Here is a 22,092-nt window from a genome sequence, read left to right on the forward strand (position 1 = left end):
AAGAAGCTGCCTCTTTACTCTGAGAGTTGCAGGTAAATTGTTTCTTTACTTCTTGACATTGGGAAACAAGTGTGTAAATCTTAGAATGTTTACAGCTATTTCTGAAAGAAAGAGAAAAGCCAGTCTTAGGAAGGTTCTGATACTTTGAAAAAAACTCATAAATTACATTGTGAGAAAACTGTTGGGAAAACTGGTTAGCAGTCTGCAAAAAAACTGAAATTAGATCTATGTTTATTACCCTGTACTAGTATCAACTCAAAATGGATCAAGGACCTTAATATCAGATCCCAAACTCTAAAGTTAATGCAGGAAAGCGTAGGAAATACCTTGGAAATAATAGGTATAGGCAAGGACTTCCTCAATGGAACCCCAGCAGCTCAGCAACTAAGAAAAAGCATAGACAAATGGGACCTTATAAAACTAAAAAGCTTCTGCTCAACAAAAGAAATGGCCTCTAAACTGAAGAAACCACACACAGAGTGAGAGAAAATATTTGCCAGCCATACATCAGACAAAGGACTGATAACCAGAATCTACAGGGAACTCAAAAAACTAAACTCTCCCAAAATTAATGAACCAATAAAGAAATGGGCAAGTGAACTTAACAGAACTTTCTCAAAAGAAGCAATTCAAATGTCCAAAAAACACATGAAGAAATGGTCACCATCTCTAGCTGTAAAGGAAATGCAAATTAAAACCACACTAAGATTCTACCTCACCCCTGTTAGAATAGCCATCATTAGAAACACCACCAACAACAGGTGTTGGCAAGGATGCGGGGAAAAAGGAACCTTTATACACTGCTGGTGGGAATGAAAACTAGTACAACCACTCTGGAAAAAAATTTGGAGGCTTCTTAAAAATCTAAACACAGACCTGCCATTTGATCCAGTAATACCACTCTTGGGGATATACTCAAAGGAATGGGACACAGATCATTCCAGAGGTACTTGTACATCCATGTTTATTGTGGCACTATTCACAATAGCTAAGTTATGGAAACAGCCAAGATGCCCCACTACTGACGAATGGATCAAGAAAATGTGGTATTTATACACAATGGAATTTTACACAGCCATGAAGAAGAATGAAATCTTATCATTCACAAGCAAATGGATGGAACTGGAGAACATTATCCTGAGTGAGGTTAGCCAGGCCCAGAAGACCAAAAATCATGTGTTTTTTCTCATATGCAGACTTTAGATCAAAGGCAAACACAAAAACGGGATAGGACTTTTATTACATGATAAAGCAAGTACACACAAGGGAGGTATGAGGATAGGTAGGTAACCACCCCCAAAAAAGATAACATTTGATGTCTTCAATGCAAAGGAACTAATGCAGAAACTTTAAAGCAACAGAGGCTAATAGGAGAAGGGGACTAGGAGCTAGAGAAAAGGCTAGTTCGAGAAGAATCAACTTAGAAAGTAACACATATGTACATGGAAGCAAAACTAGGAATCTCCCTATATAGCTATCCTTACCTCAACTAGCAAAAACCCCTGGTCCTCCTTATTAATGTTTATACTCTCTCTTCAACAAAATTAGAGATAAGGGCAAAACAGTATCTGCTTGGAAGTGAGGGGGTGGGGTGAAAGGGAGGTGGCGGGGGGAAGGGGGAAGTAATAACCCAATCATTGTATGCACATATGAATAAAGGAAATTTAAAAAAGGTTTAAAAAAATTACATCATGAGGATGCAGTGCAAAGCACATGTGAAGTCAGAGCGCTCTCAGCTTTCCAGTCCTTTTGATGCTCCAGGCTCTGTTGCTTGGGATTTTGACTGCATTCAACATAAAGAGTTCTAAATGATACTTCAGAAGAGAAAAGGAAGAGTTCGTGTTTGAATTGTAAACCTTCGTGGAAGTTCATTTGTTTTTTTTTTTTTACTTTAACTATGGAGAGTTAGTCATACTAAAGATACAGAGAAGTGAAATACTTAGCTAATCATAGATTCAGAGGTAACCTGAGACAGAAATAAAAAGTAAACTAAGATAAAACTCAATTTGTATATAGTTTAAAGGCTTTGATTCAACAACTCTGCAATAATCAATGTGTAAACACTGGTGCTACTAACAGGAAGCTACCAGTCTTTGTGAGTTTAAATTATGCTGTGTGAACTTTCAGATAATTATAAATAAAACCATTATAATTACAATTTAGACTTTCTGAATAAAAGTTATTGCTCTTTGATTCTCTTTGTATTCATATTTCAAAGAATTAAGTTTTCTTAAAATCAATTTGTAATCCTTTTTCTCTTTTGGCAATCTATTTGCTAAGTGAACATATGACCTACCATTAAGTACCATGTATCATGATTTTTATTGGTTTCTAATGTGGTTACATGTTTCCTTAGTATCAAAGAGTGAATTATTCATTGTTATCTCTCTTGTTGTTATATAGAAATTACATATATAAATATACATATATATATATATACACACACACATACATATGAGTCTCTTCAAAATTAACAGGCATCTTCATACATTGTAATACTTATTATTTGTAATCTCCAACATCTTGTTCAGGATAAATTCCCTCAATATCCAAGTTATTTGATTATTTTGATTATTTGTTTCAGTTTGTTGTAAATGTAGCAAGGCATTTTCCTGTTAAGGATGTGACTACCATCATGGAACAGAAAATTTGTATAGACAAGATGTTGAAAGAGATTGTACCAGTTTCCACATTTATGGAGTGATATTTGGAGTCCAATAAAGTATTGAGCATATAGTTTTTTCAGATGAGAATAGAGAACAAAAAATAAATGTTAATAACCTTGGAAAAATAAAAAGTAAAATGATCCAGGAATAAATCAGAAAATGGAGGATAATGATGAGTCTAAAAATCAAGAACTTAATGATAACATCTTACAAAGTCAAAAATTAAGATATGTAATTTGTGGTTGATGTTAGAAGAAGTGGAGATTTAAATATGGCATTTAAAATGTACAAATACAGTATTATAATTATTGAACCAATTCGTATAATATAAATGAGCTATATCTTAATATAGCATGTACAATTTCAAGGGTCAATATTCACTATTTCAATAAAAATCTGCAGGTTAAAATTAAAAATAGTGTATTATTTATAACTATGGGGAAATAACAATAGAAACAAGTCTAATTGCTTGAGCTGAGAAGCTAGAATTAGTGTGGGGAGATTGATAAGAAATTGTGGCTTTTCATCAAGGTTATAGCTAATCATTTGCATATGCCTTTTTATTAACAATTATCATAAAACTGATTTCATTCTGCCATTAATGTTTTTCTTGGATTTGAGTTATTTCTAAATTTTAGTTTACAATGCTGATAGAATAGTGTACCTATGATGGGATTACTGTGAAAAATAGAATACAAGAAGACTTGGATTACATGACAAGGGGAGAGCACATACGGGAGATAGAAGAATAGGTAGAAAACTGAAAACATGAAAGCTTTGATGTCCCCACTCCAGAGGAACTAATACAGAAACCTTAAAGAGACAGAGGTTAACATGAGAAGGGGATCAGGAACCAGTGTAAAGATCAGTTAGAGTTGAATCAACAGGGGTCTTAACACATGGGTACACGAAAACAATGTCAAGAATCTCTCTGTATAGCTATCCTTAACTCAACTAGCAAAAACACTTTGTCATCCTTATTATGCTTATGTCTTCTTATCAAGAAAATTAGAGATAAGGGCAGAACAGGTTCTGCCTGGAAGCTAGGGAGGGTGAGGGGCAGAGAGTGGGGGAGGAGACAGAGGGGAGAAATGACTCAAACAATGTATGCACATATGAATAAATGAATAAAAAATGTAGGGAGTAAATAATTATTTTAGATTTATTATTACTTAAAATTTGTCATTACTTAAATTCAATCTTCATTTTTGGGAGTATTTTTCACTGTATTATGTTTTCATTATTTTCAAGTGGAGCACAGAATGGCTATATCAAACTTATGGAAGTATGAAAGTTAGTAACTTTCCCTTCTTTAATACTTTATCTCATATCACAATGATTCATTAACTGGATTTTTAATTTTTTATGCATTTTACTTCCAAGACAAGGTAATTAATGAGAGGTTTATAGAAGTTTAGCAGTAGAAGATAAAAAGACACATTGGAGTGGGGTAATTTTTGCTTATGTATATGTTAGAATGGTTTATTAGTGAAAAAATTGGTCCTATAATTATGCCAGAAGATTTGCTTAACATCATGAAAGCAGAGTCTAACAATATTAGGGTGCTGGGATTTTGCAAAATTTTTTAAATCTAATTTTGTAATGTATCTCTTTTGGATACCAAAGATTAAGATTTTTTTATGTTCATTCTGTCTTAAATTTTCTGAGACTTGTAATAATTAAAGTTGCATTGAAAGCATTAAATTATTGAGATTTGGATCATATCCTTGATCTTGTCATTGTGGAGCAGAAATCCCAGGGTTATACACAGTTGCTGTATTCCAAATAGATTCTTCATAAATCATATCTTCAATAAAAAGTAAAATAATTTCTATTAGCAAGTCATATTTTGGCAAGGGAAAGAGGGTTTCATTTATAAGGAAACTTAGACATTAAGGCTTTACAGTTTCTGAAAATTATTTACCTGTAAGTTTTTATTTGAATGTCATAATGAAATATGGGGCATTGAACGTAGAATTGATGTCGTCCTCTCACATTGAACTTGATTGTCCAAGTGTTGATATTATTTAGCTTATGCATATCTTTTGTTTCCAAGCAAATCTTTGTTGTCATAACTATTGGTGGTGTAAGATAGGAACTGCAAGTCTGGTAAAGGTATAGCAGGAGAGATGAGGGAAATGCCATATACTACTTTAGATGCATTTTCCTGTGGAGACTGTCTTAGTCAGTCTGTACAGATGCATTTTCCTGTGGAGACTGCCTTAGTTCTAACAAAATACCGCGGACCACATAATCTGTAAAAAGCAGAAATTCAATGTCATAGTTCTGGAGATTGGGAAGTCCTATATCAAAGCACCAGCAGTTCAGTGTTTGGAAAGAAGCATTGTCTCTGCTGCCAAGATGGCTCCTCCTGTCTGTTTTCTCCTGCGGGGAGGTATGTGTTATCCTCACATGGCAGAAGACAAAGGGGCAAGAGAGCTAATGTGAATTCTCTTTTATAAAGGTCTGAATCCCATGCACAAGAGAGAAGCCCTCAGAGCTTAATCTCCTCTTAAAAGACTCCTCCCTGTTATGTTCACATTACCAATACATTTCAAACCCTGAATGTTAGAGAGGACATATCTAAACCACAGCAGAGACCATGCTAAGAAAAATAAAACGACCAACAACCAACCAAACAAAAAATCTTAATTATGTGTGTGATGATGATGTTCATCTACTTAGCTTTACTGTGAGCTAAAAAGGCGTTATGAACTAATTTATTCCCTACAACTCTACTTTACTATAAAAATGCAATCCTACCTCCTAAGAAGTAAATGAACTTTAAAAAAAGACTTTGGGGACTAGACAGGGTTGTACATACTTATAATCTCAGCATTTGGGTGGTAGAAGCAGGAGGATCATGAGTTTGAGACTACCCTGGGCTACATAGTAAGACCTTTTCTTGAAAAAACAAACAAATGAGATTTTAAAAAGAAAATATTTTAAAGAATAATATCAGGTCCTACATTTGAGGTCTTTTGTATGTGTGTATGTGTATGCAGTCATATTGGATGGTATATGTGCCAATAACCTACTTTATATATGCTTGTGAGAGCTACTTTCAAGTTCAGCCAACTAACTGAAGGAATTATGGTCAGTCTACGAAGAATTGTCATAAGCATTAATAGTGTAATATGAATGATTGTGCAGTGATGAAATTATGCTGTCAGTAGTTAATAAAGACAATAGAAAGTTTTACATGAATGTATATAGATGGCAGTGAGGGAAAACATATTCTCTCCAAGTACACTTTGAAATTCTGGCATGTCATAGAAGCTTTGTTTGATTTGTTGCTATTGCTTTCTTGACAGAAATTCAATTTAGGGAGGAAGCTCTGAGACCAACGCATCTGTTACCTGCTTTGTGAAGCATGGCATTGATGACTGTCTCTTACCTATTAGCAATCATGACAAGAAAACATTTATAACAATGGCACAGATGTGCACCATCATCTTCTAACTTTATTTAGAGTCACCTGGGATTGTGTCCCTTACATGACTATTCCAAATAGGCTTAGATAATTTTGCAGTTTAAACATATGGAGGCAATCAAAACCATAAACCATGAACTGTTCTATGGGCCACAATTTAAAACATGCATTTTTGGTAATCTTCTTTGAAAGACTTTCTTCATCTTTTCATCTTTACTAGTGTTCTGCTAATGTTAAAAGCCAATTTAAATGTCCTTCCAGTACTCATATTGTATTTGAAAATTCTTTCTTCTCACTTACAGAAATGGAACCTAGTTGAGCAGATATGTCCAAAAGCGATTGATTTGTGCCATGCAGTGCCTTCCATTCACCTAAATTCTTGCTCAGTTACTCTGTTGACTGACACTGGTGCCATCTCTGATAAGTCCTTGATATCTCAGGACTAGAGAGATTCACCTAATTTTTTATTACAGTCATTTACAATTTTTCTCTTGACATTCAGATTTTTATAACTAAGCTACATTGATTAAAATAACCTTTTTGCATATACTGCTTACCCTTAGATTTAATTTATTCTGAAATATTTAATAAAATACACACTGTGTTTCTGTTAGGAGATGTTGCTCTCTGTCTAGCAGGTAAGACAAATAACTATGTGACAGAAGAATAATGCAGACATGTATAAAAGGTTAATGGAAAAATCTAGTGTGGAGAAAATAAAACTTGCCTTTCATGGGAAGTGACTGAACCAGAATAATCAGGGAAGCCCTAGTAAGGTATTATTTGGCTAGACTTTGAAGAACATATGGATTTTAATTATGCATAGTAAATACTGTATACTCTCTGATGAAATATCTCTTTCAGAAACACTGCTTATCTTAATGTGAGTTACAGTGGAATTCTGTTTTTGATTTAGTAAGAACATGTTTTGCTGTTGCTATTTTTAACACAGATCTACAGGTGACTCTTCACAGATTACTTACAGACATATTACAAAGTAGTAGATACTAGCCTAGAGATATTTTAGGTGAATCCAATTTCTAAGCTTTCATTACTATGAAGATTTTATGAACCAAATCTTTTATTAATGTCATAGGTCTGTCCATCTTTTATCATCATGACTTTCTATTGAAAAAAAGCTTTTTTTCTTTGAGGGTCTACTTTCCTCTCCAGATAGGTTAAGACCTTATTCTTCAGCAGTTCAGAATAAGTAACAATAAACCTCAAAGACAACCATCAATATCTCCAGCCTAATTCACTTTAGTTTCACCCACAAAAGAACCCTGAGCCTAATATTGGATGGTTTGCTGAAGTAGGTCTAGGAAGAAAATTAAATGACTTTGTTTGTAATTGACAGGTAAAAATTGTACATGTTGATGGGATATAGTGTGATGTTTTCACACATTTATACATTGTTTATTGATTAACTCATGATAATTAGGTTTTCTATCATCTTAAATAGTTTTTATTTCTTTGTTTTTTTTTTCTTTATTCACTTATTCATATGTGCATACATTGTTTGGGCCATTTCTCCCCCATGCAGCCTGCCCCCTCCTTAGCAGGCAGAACCTGTTCTGCCCTTTTCTCCAATTTTGTTGAAGAGAAGACATAAGCAATAATAAAAAAGACATGACATTTTTGCTAGTTGAGATAGGATAGCTATACAGAGAGATTCCTAGCATTGCTTCCATAAACAAGTGTACTCCAACCTGAATTGATTCATCTCTACCTATGATGAGAACATTCAAAATCCTCTCTTCTAGTCATTTTGAATCACTGACAATGTTAACTGTAATGACCCTATGCATAATAAAATACCAGAACTTTAAACTCAGGGTTTAATACATAAGTTAGGTGAATCTGATTCAGTCTATGAAATGGAAACTGGCAATAATTCATCTAGATTTCATGTGGATTTCATATTTAGATAGTGGAAACACACTGTTTAACATATTTTCCAGCCTGTGTTTTTGATGTCAGGAGCTAGAATTAGCTCCTAAGCAAAGGTATCACAGAATTCAACAGTTATTATGATGCAATCTGGGACAGGGGAAGGAGAAATACAAAATAATTAAATGCATTATGAGTAATCATAAGCAGTTAGTCATTTTTGCCTTGAGCAGCCCTATCAGTAATTGTGTGGGAATAAAGGTGTTTTGTATTTCTGCTTATTCATTTCCAATTCTGTTACATTTTACACATCTGGGCGATTAAAAACATTAATATTCTGCACTAGGAAGCTCTCAATTTATCAAAGTTGAAAATCTTACTTCCAAGCTATCAGTATTGGCATTTCCAGTTGTAATAAAATTATCTTTTCGATGAACTGTCTCATGTCACATTTTATATACATACATATTTAAATTTATTACACATTTCTATATTTAATGCCATTTTTTTACTTTATTTAATGCCATTTTCAAGTCATGTAGTTCCTTCCAAAGTTATTTACATGAAAAGCCTGTAGCTATTCCTAACTCATTCCCAGGACACCCCTCTTATCTCTCCCTCTTCCAGTCTTAACCTAGATCAGTAAATAATGCTTTCCAATTGTACTTTGGAGAAAACTCAGAAGTCTTCATTGATTCTTTTACTTTTTTCTTTTTAGCTTACTTCTTTCTCTTTCTCTTAAAACAAGTCACTACCATTGCTCGTGTGTCCACTTTGCTTATTCAAAATCCATCATCCATGGAGTAACAAGAGGGAACTTTATGACATTTGTGGGATACTGTCAGTACTTCTATAGTGAGTCTTCTACAGATTCTGACCTGATTGATCAATATGCAATATCCTTACCTTGCATGGTAGGTCATCAAGAATAGGAATTCTTCCCATCTGTTCCACAGCAACTAAACTATCACATTTCCACAGTTCATTTTAATCCAGACACATAGGTCATGATTCTGTTCTTTGGTCCTTCAAGCACCTTCTCTTTGGACTACTGCCCTCCTCTCCTTTGAGACAATTTACCCATGACTGATTTCTTGTTAATAAATTATCAGTTCAGACATCAACCCCAGATAATGTTTCTCTAATCATCTTAATTGTATTGCCAGCATTCCATTTCTTCTCTTTTTTTATATTACCCTATTTAATATTTTTATGAAACTTAAACTACACTTTTAAAATAAATTTTATAGTTATGTAATCAGAGTTGCTCCACCTAAAACATAAAATTTTTATCTGCCTTATCATCACCATATTCTAACCCTGGAAAAATATCATAGATATTATAGCTATAAATATTCCTTAAATAAATTAATACATTTCAAGGAATGATAACTTGAGTTGACCACCTTCTATTTCTCATTTTTCCAGGTTTGATCTTGCTGAAATTCATGTTCATCTTCCATAGTGTTGCCAAGTCAAATTTACATTTGGGGTCATTTTGAAGAGTCTTATAGTTCGCTAAATCCATAAGATAAAATCAAAGGTCCTGAACAAGGTTTAAAGGCTTTTGTCATCCCCATCTTTATTTCTGGCTTCATTTTCTGCAGTATCTCCTTGTGAGCATTACTCTATAACATAAAAATCCATGAGTAGTTCCAGACACAGCACATTATTTTGTGATTCATGCCTTCATCCATTACTAATACATTGCTCCCTTTATGGAACACATGAAATGTTAGTTCTGCCCTTCTCATGGGCAGCTAGTAGCTTCTGCAAGTGTCTATCTTAGCACTATTGTAAGATATGGTAGTTAATCTTATATGCTATTCTAGCCCTGGAGACTGATACAGTGATCAGCAAAATTCTGTATGTGCAGACCAAGTAACTAATGGATGGACAGGTTGATGGGTGGATGGATGAATGAAAAATATATCCCTACAAATCCACAGTGATCACATAGATCTTGATGGATACCTTCCAATTCATCTGTGTTCCCTTGACAAAGAAAAATCAAGATGTTGAAGATTTAATAATATATCAAGTGAGTGATAAACACAGCTAAATACTTATGTGAGCAACTAAAACAATACTATTCTCATTCTTTTCTCTAATGAAGAATTGCCTTCTTTAAAAAGTTCAGTTTTCCTAACTTGTAGACCTGTGTTCTCTAATACAATAGCTAGTGATAAGGAATGTAGTTAATCTGGGGTAGGTGTGCTGTAAACATAAACTATACACTTAGATTTAGTAGAGAAAAATAATATAAATTATCTAAGTAATAACAAAATGAATCATAGGTCAATATGTTAATAATTTTATATATGGTGTTAATTTATTTATAATTAAATTGATTTAGCTGTTTAATACTAGGCCTCTAATATGATAACTAGAAAATTTAGAATTACAATCATGGCCTGTATTTTATTGCTATTTAGCACAGTTATAGCTGTCTTTTTTCAATATGGCTATTATTTGTCAAACACTGATTATTTCTAACTTACATAATGCATATAGCAGTGAAGCTACTCATTTTCCATGGAAATGTTCTTTCCATCACATTTTGTCTTCTTGCAGAAGCAATTAGTTAATTCAGGTGAGCATCACATAGTTTTGTATTTGTGCTTCTAATTTATTAGTTAACCTCCCAAGACATCTTAAGCAAGTGACCCATTTTTCTTTTTTCCTTCTATTGCCCAAAAAATCTAGACATAATTTATTTCCAAAATTTTGGAATCTGTTTGACTTTACCATCAGAAAAATATTTAGCTTTATTTATTTATATTTCCTTTGTCTTTACTTAAATGTGTTATTTTTGCATTTTATTTTATTTAGAAATTCTGACTTTATAATAAGAGACAATTAGAATTTTTATATTTGTTTATTGAAAGACAAATTTGGTTTTTGGATTCTTTTGCATGCTTTTTTCTTCAGTTGAGTGAAAGTTGTGAAACTAAATCTGCTTACTCAACATAAATGTTTACCTACTGAACATCCTAAGTGTGGAATCACAGCTACAGAGCAAGGGCTGTCAGGGTAAGGGATAGGCATAAAGATCAAGAACAAAGAGGTATTTCACCATTCAGAATCAACCATTTGGACATACTTATGAAATTTATTCATCTTTTTTATCTCTCATACCATGTCCTATTCAAGGGTTTTATTACTGCTTACCTTGATGACTTCAACATCTATTTTCCTTCCTTCCAGGATTGTCTCTATCAAATCCATTCTCCACATTACTACCAGAGAGATGATTAAATATTTATAATCTAAAAATATCAGTTTTCTAGCTAAGAGCCTCTGATATTCATTAACTATAAGGTCATTGAGAACAGATATGAAGTCTGAATCCTAGGAAGGGCATGCATACCCCTGTGCAATTGAACTTTTCACTACCTCTCCAACACTGTATCTTTGTTGCTGCTGTCACCTCCTGCTACAGTTTAGCAACACTAATCATGTCATCACCGTTAAAATAAATATAAATTGCTTAATACATATTGTCATAAGTACATTATGTAACACAATGTGTAAAATATAATATTAGATTATGTTCATTGAGAGACAACTCATTTTTTTTCATTTTCAATCCTCAATATTTGAGGCTAAGGTTAAGCATTTATCTCAGAGTCATACGAACTGAGAATTCTGTCAAGATCTGGTTGGCATCACCCTGTTTTATTCACTGATTGTTTGTGTCTAGCTAACTGAATATTTGTGCTTGAAGAGTGCTGGTCATTTATCACATAAGGATTATAGACCTTTATTACCTGAAATAACCTCTATTGCCATAGTTTTCCACAATTGTGTATTGTAATTCAACTACTTAATCTCTGAATCTCTACGTATTATCATCATATATTAATACTTGTTACTTGTTATAATGAGAACTTCTTTTTAGTACAAAGAACTAGAAATTTTTTTTTAAATTATCTTTGTCTCTGTCCTGCTGCAAGGAGTATCCATAATAATAGCATTTAAGAATTTGATGAGCTGGGCCTGGTGGTACAAACCTATAGTCCTCTCACTCAGGAGATGGAGGCAAGAAGATTACAAATTCAAGATTGGCATGGGCTACAAACACACACACACACACACACACTCACATACACACAAGAATAATTTGATGGTTAGGTTTATATTTCCCCTTCATATTTTTGACTTTGTAATTATGTCTTTAAAGCAGTGATTAGGTCCCTTCCACCTGCACTAATTTCAAATCAAAGAGGCAGACTCTTAGGTGCATTAGGTATAATAAGGAAATATAAAGAATTATGCTTTTAAAAAATAGGGTTTGTGAAAGTTTAGAAAAAAATAAATGTCAGAAATGTAAGCAAATTATATCTCCCAATGGATGAAATGAGACTATCCAAATCTTCATAAGCCAACTTAATTAAATCTTAGAATACAAACGAGTTTTGTGGTGGTACGTGTTGTGACCTATTTTTAGGTCAGAAGTCTCAATGGAGAACTTAATGAAAGCTAAGAATCTTTTCTGTCAAGCAAAATGCTCATGTGCAAATAAATACAAACTTTTTTCATAAAATCTCTGGGACTAGAACCCAAAGGATGAACTTTAGGTTAATAACTTGTGAATGCATCTATAAATTAGGATTCACTTTACTGAACTGAACCTACTTTTCAGTACTTCCTGCTGAATATTCTTTTCTTCTAAGTCTCAAATCTTTTTTCCTGTTTTGCCACTTAATGTCTCCTTCTATCACTTAATAGTGCTAGGGCTATTCCATTTCTGCAACTCTGCTAGAGAAAGTCTTTCTTTTCAGCAAAAAAGTTTTAGAAAAAAAAAATCTTTCAGAAGTTGTCCTACATGCCTAGTACATTTCTGCATTGAATCTAAGTGATTATTTCATGTTTCTTTAAAAAAACATTGACAAACTGTCATTACTTGTTTTTTTACTATTGAGTTGTTTACATGTCCTGTTTTTACATGTCCTATGTATTTTGGATAGTAATTACTTATCAGATGTATGCTTCATACTATTTTGTTCCAATTTTAGGTTTTCTCTTCACTCTATTATAGTTCTATGCAATCTGATGTGTGTAATTTTGCTTTATCTATTTGCCTTCTTTTGGAAGTCAACACTCTCCCGAATAATCACTGATTACACCAATGTTTATCATTCCTCCCTTATGTTTTCTTGTAATTGTTTTACTACTTCTGATCTTATATTTAACTCTTTAGTCCATTTTTAGTTTTTTTAATGTGTGAGTTAAGGATCCATTTTCATTCTACACATAGACATACAGTTTTCTCAAAGTCATTTAATGAAGAAACAATTCTTAACCTATTATGTGTTCTTAGCAACTGTGTGGAAAATTGCTTAACCGTAAATCAGTGGTGGGCTCTCCATTCTTCTCCTTTGGTTTATATGCATTTTAATAGTTATTGAGCATTTTTGATTACTACAGCTCTGGAATACAGTTTGAATTCAGTGTGATGCCTCCAACTTTTTTCTTCCTATTCATGATGATTTGGCTATTTGGGATCTTTAGTGGCTCCATAAAAATTAAAGCCTTTCTCATGGTGTACTGCATTAGTTACTATAAGAGTAGATAATAACAAAGACAACTATTGTGCCTTTTTCTTTGACATGTGCTGGCTTCCCCTGTGTTTGAGTTCAAAACCCAGTACTGCTAAAATAAATAGTATATGGATATGCAACTGACTTTTTTCATATTCATTTTGTATTTTCCAACCTTAATGAATTTGTTTATTCCAGATTTTTTCGTGGAAATTTCAAGGTTTTCCATTTATTTGTATCTTCTTAAAATGTAGTCACGTGTGTCTATATACCTCTAGTGATAAAATTAAAATTAGCAAATATAAACTTCTTAAAAGATGATAATATATCTACCACTTGTCTTAGTTTGTATACTAGAAGGAGACACGATATTGCTGTTTTAAATTTCTGACATTTTCTTATAATAAAATGGAGATCATTAAATTTTCTTGGATATTTAAACTATCTGTTAACAATAAAGTTCATAGTTTTTCCTCTATGTTTTTGGTATTTTTCATATATATTACTAATTTTTAATTATTGGGAGAGACTACCAACATTTGATACTAAGATATAAAGTATATTTCATATTATAACATTTAATACATTTATTTATTAAATGTATGTGCCTAGCAATTTGCTAGGTGCTTAGAATACAATGTAATTGATACAGAAAGTCTTTTATTCTAGTGAGGTTTATGGTTTAGAATAAGCAAAACAGTAAACCATTAAGCCACAAGTGGACCTGTAATCATAATATGTGATGAATTGAATAGAGGAAGAGACAGGATACTGTGAGAAGAAATTATTTGTTACAGACTCATTTATTTGATGAACATATATTTGGGTTCTTATTTACTTATGATGTTTTGAAAATATATGTTTATATGTTAATGTTATATATAAAATCACATTAAATATGAAAATATACTCTATATAAGCATTTATTTATTTGTTTATTTATTTATGCATGCTGAGGTCAGTAGCTGTCCAGATGAAATTAGAGAGTACATTTCTGGTCAGAAAAACGCAATAGTTTAGTGTGATGGCATACTCCTGTCATCCCAGCTGTGCCAAAAGTATAATAGAAACCTGGCACTCCTGGTTAAGTGGTAGAATGCTGTCTATCAAGTGCAAGTCCCTGAGTTCAAACATCAGTTCCATCAAAACAAAAACAAACAAAACCCTGAATGAAGGCCACTGTGCCCACATATATAGGGCACATACTTATAACTTACATATGTTGTTGGAAAAGTAGGCCCCAAAAATGACCACGTGGAGAGGAGTGATCTGGCCAAGAGATTCTTTATTGCCAGGTGGAAGAGGGAGAGAGCCAAGACAGAGAGAGAGAGAGGTGGAGGCAGGTGCTTAAATACCCCTCAGTGAGATTCGGCATGATCTGATTGGTTAGGATCTTATAGTTCATGCTGATTGGAGGTTGGGGCAGAAGGAGAATTCAAGGTAGACTTGAGGCAGGACCATGTCCCTGGAAAACAGAAGCTTAAGGGTGCAGTGAGAACCGAAAACCTATCGGCGCCATTATTGTCAACATTCCTCCCTTTTTTGTTTGTTAAGGAAGGGGGGCGTTGTGTTCGCTCTGGCTTCTTGGAGCTGACAAGAGGCAGCATAGGGGAAGGGAGGGTTAGTTGGCAAACAATGTTGGGGTGGCAAGCCTCATGATGGTGTACACCCAGGCTCCAAAAATGAAGATTTCCTCTTCCCTGAAGTTGATGAAGGTCCCTTGTAGCCATAGATTGTAAAGAGTCTCGAGCCAATCCTCCAACCTCTGCATGGTGGGTATCAGCCAACTATCCTCACGTTTTGAAGAGGTTGGTATCCCTGGAGGTACAACTGGTTAAATTTTTGATTAGCAATAGCAGACATGTAGTGTGATACAAGGGAGGAAGCTTAAGAATAGGAGAGCGAGAACACAGGCATTAGGATGGGCATTGGCCGGGAGAACCACTGTGAAATTTGCTCCCTAGACAATTTCAAGAGTCCTCCAACTACAGAGAGAGAAATGGGTGGTCATACATTATCTAAGACCCAAATAGGAATATTAGGAGGAGCATTAAAAAGGTGTCTGTTCAGGGACTACATACCTAGGAATCTAAATTCTGCAGAATCCTATAACTGCCAGGAAAGCTGTGAGCTATCTTATGGTATGGGGGTTGGGAAATGGAAGATTGGGTTGATGCATTTATGACTCAGGGAGTGAGTCTGTCCCTTTAAGGCCACACCTAGGTAGGTGACCTGTGGGAGGCAGGGGCTGTCAGGATTTAAATGTAACACCCTTGGATAAAAGAGAGCTTTAGCTCATTATTTTATATAAATTGACACTTTTAACTTTTTAAATGTTTGTATCATATTTAGATAAAGTATAACATAACACTGTTACAAGGTGGTCATTTAAGACACATAAGCAAATATGTAAATGAGCTCTGTTTTAGTAGTAGTTAAAGCTTGACAAGATCAGCAGAAAACAGGAATAATTTCTTTAATAAAATCTTTCTCTGTAATGGTTTTTTGTAGATGTTACTCAGAGCAGAACAACATTAACATAACCTTGTTATTTCATAGAGGATTTGATTTTAGTTTGACATGACCTAAAAATCTTTTAGGCAACTCTTAGATTACATTCATCTTTAACTTTATCGCACACCAAAGCTTTTATTATACACTTTTCAAACTTACTCAGACCTTCATACAACATACTAAACCCCTTTGATGGTTTGTCCTTATCCTTCCTATTTGAAACAATCTTTATGACAAATCCTTCTTTACAAAATCCTTTCTCATCCAAAAAGCCATTCCTTTTTCCTATAACTTCTCAAGAAATACGTTTATTACTATTACTATCTATATCCTTTCCGGTTGTTTACTTTGTAACTTGCATTTTAAAATTAACTTTTAAAAGAATTTTAAATTTATTATAGGGGCTGGAGCAACTAATTAGTAGCCCTTATTGTTTTTAGGAATAAGGCCTCATCATCCCTCAGGCTTGAGGGGATATTGTTTTAGGTGTGGAAACTGTGAGGGATTTTTGAGTTTTATTTGAATAGGGAGGGCCATCCTGGCTCACCCTACACTCATCTCATCAGTCCACATTGTGGAATCTATTTGTTCCTGAAGGAGGGGGCAGCAGAGATAGCTGCCTTGGGGGAGGAGAATTTGAGCTTTTAGTTGAGATAGTAAATCCCATCCCAACAGGGACACTGGAGTTTCAGGTACTATGGGGAAAGACTGACAGAAGAGGAGGTCTTCTCAAGAGCAGGCCAGAGGCCAGGTAAACTAGCGCTCAAGGGGCTAACCAGATTTGCCCCAAACAATAATTTTTGTCATTGGACCGGGGACCAGGAGAAAAAGGTAAAACAGAGAAACGGGCTCCACTGTCTAGGAAGAAAATGACCTTTTGTTTTCCTGCCATTATGGCTCCTTAACATTGATGCCAAGAAGTGGAGTGTGGACAGGAGGCTTGGACCCATCAATCCATAGAAGGTGGCACCTCGTCTTCCATCTGGTGATGGGGGGCACTTAGACCTCCAGTGGTTACCCTTGCAGAGGGGAGGGTCCTGATTGGGGGTGGGGCTGTCTCCCATGCTGTCCCCCCTTTAAGCATTCTCTGCAGAAGTGCCCCTCCTGTCCACCATGGTAGCAAGTTCAGGATAGAGGCCCCAGTCGGGTGGGGCCCTCTCTGAGAGCAGCAATGAGGCCATGGTGTCTCTTATCCTTTTCCTCTCCTGTTAGTAAGGTCCCGGACATACAGACATAGCCATAAATACAGACATGGCTAGCTGTATTACTTGGTTCAATGACTTTTCCCTTCAGCCACAGTCTGAGTTTTTTACGAATATCTGGGACTGACTGTTAGAAATTTATCTTTGAGGAGAACCTCTCTCACCTGTGACTCTGAGTCCACCGTGGTATGCTTTCTGGTAGGTTGTTGCTGTAAAGTAAAGTTGTTATTTTACATTGACACCTGACACTCTGGAGAGCAAGTCTCTGAACTGTTCTGGGCCTCAATTTCCTCACTTGAAGAATGAGGGATCTGGTCTAAGTTAAACTATGTTTTTCTACTATGAGATGGCTGAAGTGACATTAATGCCACTTACCTTCTTTACCATTTTTTATTTTTTTTAGTAATGCTAGAGAATTGAACCCAGGGCTTTGTACATGCTGAGCAGACATTCTCCCATTGAGCTACTTCCTCAGTCCCAAATATTATTATTATTTTTTACTTTGGCTGTACTGGGCTTGAACTCAGGACTTTATGCTTGTAAAGCGGCACTCTACTGCTTGAGCCATATAATCATTTCCAACCTGAGTGGCCTGGGCCCAAACCCGTTGCTTTTCTAATGAGATGACTTTCAAGGGCTGGGTCTGATGCCCTAAGGTCTGAGGTGGGGCTAGGAGCAGGACTTGTACAAGCTGCCACACACACCTGGGACAAATGACCCTGACTGCCTAGGCTTGAACCTGAGGCCTGTCACCCCTCCCCCTTCCTGTGTACCCTGCATGCATTTATTCTAGGGGAAGTGGCGATGGGCCACAGTCATCACCACATGTTGCTGGCAGCCCAGGATGTGCTGGGTCCTCTCTATGGATTTTCTTAGCTATGGCAGATGTTTTTGCTGTGTCCAGAAGCTGGCATCCTGTGCACAGGTGCGCCTGTTTGTTTTCCCTTCTCCCCTTGTGGGGGTGGAGTTATGGCGTGTGCTTGGCAGCTGCAGTTTTTTATAAGCGCTTTTGTAAAGCAGCTGGTTTAAAGTTACTTTAGACTGAGAGGCCTGGCAAACTAGTTGGAATAACTTAAGTCATAAGGTACCATGCTACAGGTTTTTCATGGGAGGCAGGGTCCCAGTAAGCCCAGGGAGGGGAAGGCAGACAGAGACAAAGGACACATGGTGAGACCATGGAGGAGGCAGAAAATGTGAGCTGATATCTTAGGTAAGAGAAGGGAAGGCAGAGCCTGGAGGCATGACACATGCTTATGGGATTAGCCATCACCTGTGTCTCCTGGTTGCTCGCATTGATTGGTACTTGCAGGCTTTCAGCAAAACAAAACCTCCACTCTCCAAATAAATCTGAGGTTTGGTCTCAGCCCAGAGGAAGGGAGCATGAGCTCTCCCAGAGCTGGAACCGCCTTGAGGCCAGAATTGGCAAGGAGTGGCTTGCTTAACTCCATGACAAGGAAAGTTTTTCAGGAAAATAGGAGGAGATAGGTATGGTTAGCAGTGCAAGAAGTCTGTTTATGTGGGGAAGGAGGAGGTTTGGAGAGGACTTGGTTGATTTAGAAAGTGGTTTACAGGCTGATAGAATCTGTGCAGGGGAACAGAAAGTACAGAGGGAGGGTTTGAAGTCAGACAGCTGGATTTAGACGGAGGTATGAAAAGGCTTGGACATAATGGAATCTCTCCCCATCGTCCCGATTGCTCACAGTAGTTATATGTCCCATAAAAGGTTGGGATTTAAAGACCCCTAAAGGGGCCAGTGATTTTGGTTGTCTAGAGGATAAGTGGGCCACATTTGAGTGCAAAAGCAGATTAAATTTTTTGGTTTTATGTCTGGGGTCAAACCCAAGGTGTCTAAATTATTGAGGAGGCATCTCCATGGGGAGTCAGATGGCAAAGAGGAGGTGGCTCCCATAGTGGGAGCTGGTTGGAAGGATATATGGAATCACGGAGCATCCCCACATGGCTCAAATATCCTGAGAACAGTACAAGGTGCATGAGAAGAGATCATCACTGTGTTCAAGTGTCCCCCGGGGCCCGGAGACTGTGGGTCACCTGGTGCCGGGCTTTGTAGATGGGTGGTCTCTGAGACCAATGACAAAAATAGACCCAAGCTGAACAGAGGGAAGGGAACACCCCTCTAACATCCGAGTCCCAGAGCTATCCAAAAGGGGGGGTGTTTAAACTCCAGAGACACCGAAGAGAGAGAATGCAAAGGGAGCCCAATAAGGATATGTGGACTCACCAAAGAATGTCCAGTGTTGGATGCAAGCAGGGCGATTGGGAGGATGAGTCCAGGCCAGTCACATCCTCAGGGTGGTTGTGGGGTAAGTTGGAATGGGGGTCCCACCAGGATTAGTGGGGAGCCCCCATCCAAGTCATGGCACCAAAATGTTGGAAATGTAGGCCCCAAAAGTGACCACGTGGAGAGGAGTGATCTGGCCAAGAGATTCTTTATTGCCGGGTGGGAGAGGGAGAGAGCCAAGAGAGAGAGCAGCAGGAAGGGCAGGGGCTTAAATACCCCTCAGTGGGACTCCACATGATCTGATTGGTTAGGATCTTATGGTTCATGCTGATTGGAGGTTGGGGCAGAAGGAGGATTCAAGCTAGACTTGGGGCAGGACCGTGACCCTGGAAAACAGAAGCTTAAGGGTGCAGTAAGAACCGAAACCCATCAGCGCCATTATTGCCAACATATATAAGTTATTGGAAGTATGTTAGATAAGGTGGTTTAAAGGTTAAGCATGGTCCATTTTATGCATGATCCTGAAAGTCTTATTAAGGAATTTGTATTTCATTTAAACAGAATGGGGGTCATAGAATGAATTCTTACTTGACATTGCTATGATCACAATTCCATTTTTAAAATGCCATTTTTAAGGATTTGGGAAAACAGATTGGAAGTGGCATATATGGAAACAGAGAACTCTTTGGGGAGTTATTTTTCTACAGTGGCAAGGAAATTATGGTTGTTTTAAAAGGAAGGTATTAAAAAAAGAAGAAATGGATTGAAGTTGTATTTGTTAGAAGATTTGACAGACAAGAGGAGGTGGCAAGGTTAGAAATGATTCATAGGTTTCTGTTTAACTAAGTTAATGTATGTAGTTATCATTGATAGAGATGTTGAAAATTAAAAGAGTGGCAGGTTTGATAGCTCAGTTTTGCATATGTTAATTTTGAGGTGCCTGGGAGACATGCAATTGGATTATCAAGTTGATAGCCCAGAGGAATGATTAGGAGTTGGTATGGAAATGTGTGAGTCATCAGCCTATAAATAATATTTAAATCTGTGTGCCTTGGTGAAATTTCATAGTGAAAGGAGAGGAGAAAAGAACTCAGAGTTCACAATGAGAATGTTTGGGGCAAAAGATAGAGAAGACCACACAAAAATGAATCTGAGAAGAAATGATGAGAGATACACAGAATAACATAGAGAGGACAGGTCAAGCAAACTGTGAGAAAAGAGGGATAATCTGTGAAGGATCTACAAGAGTCATTTTTGTTTGGAAAAGTAGGTGTCACTGGTGATACTCTCCAAAGCACCTTTGCTATAATATTAGGTTCAGAAACCAGACTAAATCTTTCTTCAAAAAGATTGAGAAGTAAAGAAGAGAAGACAGCAAGTACAGGCAATTTTCAAGAAAGTTGTTGGGGGTGGAGCAGCATTTTGGAGATACAAGCTCAAGCAAATATTTTAAATGTATTCTTCCTACTCCATCTCTCCTCCTCTTTCTCTTTTGTTTTTCATTTGTCTTCATTTTTTTTCTTTTTTCTTTTCCCTTTCTGCTCTCCTTAATTCTTCTCCCTCCCTTCTTTTAAGACACTCTTAAATATCTAGAGCAATGATTCAGTAAATGGATAGAAATAGATTGCAGATGAAGGTAGCTTAATCCCTCAGATGTAATATGATGATCATTTAAAATCATGCAAATTCCATTCCAGATTTTTCCTATTTACATATATATATATATACTTTATTAATGACAATAGTAGAAACAGAAAAAAATAAATCGCAGTATACACAGAAGTGCTCTGTGTACTACAAGAGTATACTGTGGTACATCTTTTTTGTATGTAAAAATCAAAGTATTGAAGCCCATTGTTTAGGATTTGCTTTAAAGAATAGTCATATTTACTCCAATGCAGGAGAAGTAAGGATTTAGGCAAAAAGATAATTAGTTTTCTTTATGTTATGGTTGAGGTGTTCAAGTGGATTTGAATTTGAAAGTAAATGTCATAGTCATGAAAAGATTGGAACTATAAATTTATAATACATTTTCCTGAAGTTTGATTCAAATTAATACAAGTATCTGGTAGATAACAAACTATAAAATGGAAGGAATATTTAGGTGGGTATGAGTAATAATGAAGAAAAAATAGAGTATAATTTTGTTTGGAGGGTGAGACAGGAATAAACAGAAGGCAGACAGTGAGAATTCTGATACAAATATCCCAGGAGAGAGATGGTGGCTAAAACTCAACCTAGGAAGCCTTTTTTTGTAAAAAGGGAGTTTTAGAAAAGTCATGCTTTTATAACAAGGCAGATGATGTTTCAATAACACGACAAATGAGTCCAAAAATGTTTGTCAGTGTTTATGCTTTCCCAAAATTACAATTTCTTCATAATTCTTTGCAGAGTTGGAGCAATTGCCATCTCCACGGACATCTCTTCATCTGTTCTGCTCTTCAGTATTTTTCCTCTTTTCACTCTATAAAATTCTCTTAAATCTCTCATTCAGTTAAAGGATTTTAACTTTTAATAACTTTTTATTTGTTGTTCTCAGGGCCTGGTGCATGATGGGTAAGCACTCTACCACTGATCTATGACCTCAGCCATTAGCTTCTACTTA

General features: G+C 36.0%; 1 protein-coding gene and 1 long non-coding RNA gene across 4 annotated transcripts in view; one reads left to right on the top strand and one right to left on the bottom strand.

The window, feature by feature from the left end:
• Positions 1 to 8,978, bottom strand: part of LOC141422571 (uncharacterized) — a 75,931-nt gene extending 66,953 nt beyond the window's left edge. The window contains exon 1 of the long non-coding RNA XR_012447209.1: positions 8,896 to 8,978. This is a non-coding gene — a long non-coding RNA (uncharacterized lncRNA). The remainder of the gene's footprint in view (positions 1 to 8,895) is intronic.
• Positions 1 to 22,092, top strand: part of Galnt13 (polypeptide N-acetylgalactosaminyltransferase 13) — a 522,920-nt gene that overhangs the window by 258,551 nt on the left and 242,277 nt on the right. The gene's annotated exons all lie outside the window — the stretch shown is intronic.

Source organism: Castor canadensis, chromosome 4, assembly GCF_047511655.1.
Source record: "Castor canadensis chromosome 4, mCasCan1.hap1v2, whole genome shotgun sequence".
Lineage (NCBI taxonomy): Eukaryota > Metazoa > Chordata > Mammalia > Rodentia > Castoridae > Castor > Castor canadensis.